Source organism: Pongo abelii, chromosome 11, assembly GCF_028885655.2.
Source record: "Pongo abelii isolate AG06213 chromosome 11, NHGRI_mPonAbe1-v2.0_pri, whole genome shotgun sequence".
NCBI lineage: Eukaryota > Metazoa > Chordata > Mammalia > Primates > Hominidae > Pongo > Pongo abelii.
In genome coordinates, this window is record NC_071996.2 from 105,898,643 (window position 1) to 105,901,481 (window position 2,839).

At 39.0% G+C, this 2,839-nt stretch overlaps 1 pseudogene; it reads left to right on the plus strand.

Annotated features, from left to right (window-relative positions):
- Positions 1–758, plus strand: LOC134759544 (ATP synthase subunit a-like; annotated as a pseudogene).
- Positions 759–2,839: the final 2,081 nt, after the last annotated feature.

A 2,839-nucleotide genomic window follows, 5' to 3' on the forward strand; every position in this document is an offset into this window, starting at 1 on the left:
AATGATCAAATTTCATTTATTATACAGCCCCTATACCAAAAACAATCAAAACCCAAAAACATAAAGCCCCCGAGAATTAAAACGAACGAAAATCTATTCACCTCTTACTACCCCGACAATTCTAGGTCTACCTGCAGTAGTATTAATCATTTATTTACCCCTGTACTATTTCCAGCCTCCAGTCATCTAATCAGTAACTGATTGATTTCCATTCAACAGTGACTAATTCAACTTGTACTAAAACAAATAATGATAACCCATAACATTAAAGGACGAACATGATCCCTTATACTGATCTCCCTAATTCTCTTCATTGCCTCAACCAATCTCCTTGGGCTTCTACCCCACTCATTTACACCAACTACCCAATTATCAATAAGCCTAGGTATAGCAATCCCCTTATGAGCAGGCACAGTCATTACAGGCTTCTGCTTCAAGACAAAAACCTCCTTAGCTCACTTTTTACCACAAGGCACACCTATACCACTTATCCCTGTGCTAGTGATCATTGAAACTATTAGGCTATTCGTTCAACCAATGGCACCAGCTGTGCGATTAACAGCCAACATTACAGCCGGAAACCTGCTAATACATTTAATCGGAGGAGCCACACTAGTACTATCAACTATCAGTCTTCCCACAGCTTCAATCGCTCTCATTATTCTAATCCTACTAATCATCCTCGAATTCGCCGTAACCCTTATTCAGCCTATGTCTTTACACTGCTAGTAAGCCTTTACCTGTACAACAACACATAATGACCCACCATACACATGCCTACCATATAGTCAAACCCAGCCCCTGACCACTAACAGGAGCTCTCTCATCTCTCCTAATAACATCTGGCCTGGCCATGTGATTTCACTTTAACTCTATCACCCTTTTAACCCTGGGCCTACTAACCCACACACTAACTATACACCAGTGATGACGTGACATTATCCGAGAAATTACATTTCAAGGCCACCACACATCAATCGTCCAAAAAGGCCTCTGATATGGAATAATTCTATTTATTATCTGAGAAGTATTTTTTGCTGGTTTCTTCTGGGCATTCTACCACTCTAGTCTAGTCCCAATTCCAGAATTAAGGGGACACTGACCCCCAACAGGTATTTCTCCCCTCAACCCCTTAGAAGTCCCCCTCCTGAATACATCTGTATTACTTACATCAGGATTTTCCATTACTTGCACTCACCACAGCCTGATAGAAGGTAGTCGAAAGCAGATACTTCAAGCACTATCCATCACAATTACCTTAGGTATTTACCCTTCTACAAGCCTCAGAATATTTCCAGGCCCCCTTTACTATCTCTGATGGAATCTACAGCTCAACATTCTTTACAGCCACAGGCTTTCATGGATTTCATATTATTATTGGATCAACATTTCTCACTATCTGCCTCCTCCGCCAATTAAAATTCCACTTTACATCCAACCACCACTTTGCCTTTGAAGCTGCCGCCTGATATTGACACTTTGTAGATGTAGTATGACTATTATACTACATCTATCTATTGATGAGGGTCCTACTCTTTTAGTATAAACAGTACCATTGACTTCCAATCAATTAGTTTCCATAATATCCGAAAGAGAGTAATCAACCTGACACTAGCCCTAGTAACCGACACCTTACTGGTCCTATTACTAATAATAATAGCATTTCGGCTCCCACAACTTAATATCTATATAGAAAAATCCGGCCCCTATGAATGCGGATTTGACCCACTAGCCTCCGCCTGCCTCCCCTTTTCCATTACATTCTTCCTAGTAGCCATCACATTCCTCCTCTTCGACTCAGAGATCGCTCTACTACTACCCCTGCCATGAGCCCTTCAAACAACCAACCTGACACTAATGATCAGCACAGCCCTTATACTAGTTACCATTTTAATCCTAGCCTTGACTTATGAATGAGCCTAAAAAGGATTAGACTGTGTTGAATTGTAAATAGTTTAAGTCAAAATAAATGATTTTGACTCATTAGATTATGGTAGACCATATTTACCAAATCCCCGTGATTTATATCAATATTATATTAGCATATACCATACCACTGCTAGGAGTATTCGTCTATCGATCCCACCTAATATCATACCTATTATGCCTAGAAGGCATAATACTATCAGTATTTATCATAAATACTCATAACTTTAAATATACATTTCACTCTAGCACCCATAATACCCATTATTCTGCTAGTATTTGCTGCCTGTGAAGCTGCAGTGGGCCTTGCATTACTAATTTCAATCTCCAGTACAAATGGTCTAGATTATGTACAAAATCTAAATTTACTTCAATGCTAAAAATTATTATTCCAGCAATTATACTGTTACCAATGTCATGGTTCTCTAAAAATTCTATAATCTGAATCAACATGGTTATCCACAGCCTACTCATCAGCCTCATCAGCCTCATCAGCCTACTATTTTTTAAGCAATTCAATGATAACTCATCCAACTTCTGATTAGTTTTCTCTTCTGACCAGCTGACATCATCCCTTCTAATCTTAACAGCCTGACTACTGCCTCTTATAAGTATAGCAAGCCAATATCACCTGTCCAATGAATCACTCCCATGAAAAAAGCTCTATATTTTTATATTGATCTCCCTACAGACTTTTAAAATCCTAACATTCACAGCCACAGAACTAACTATATTTTATATCCTCTTTGAAGCCACGCTAGTTCCTACCCTAATTATCATCACCCGCTGAGGCAACCAACCAGAATGCCTTAATGCAAGCTCATACTTCTTATTTTACACACTCGTAGGATCCCTTCCTCTACTTGTAGCATTTGTTTATACTTAAAATACCTCAGGTTCACTAAATATGCTA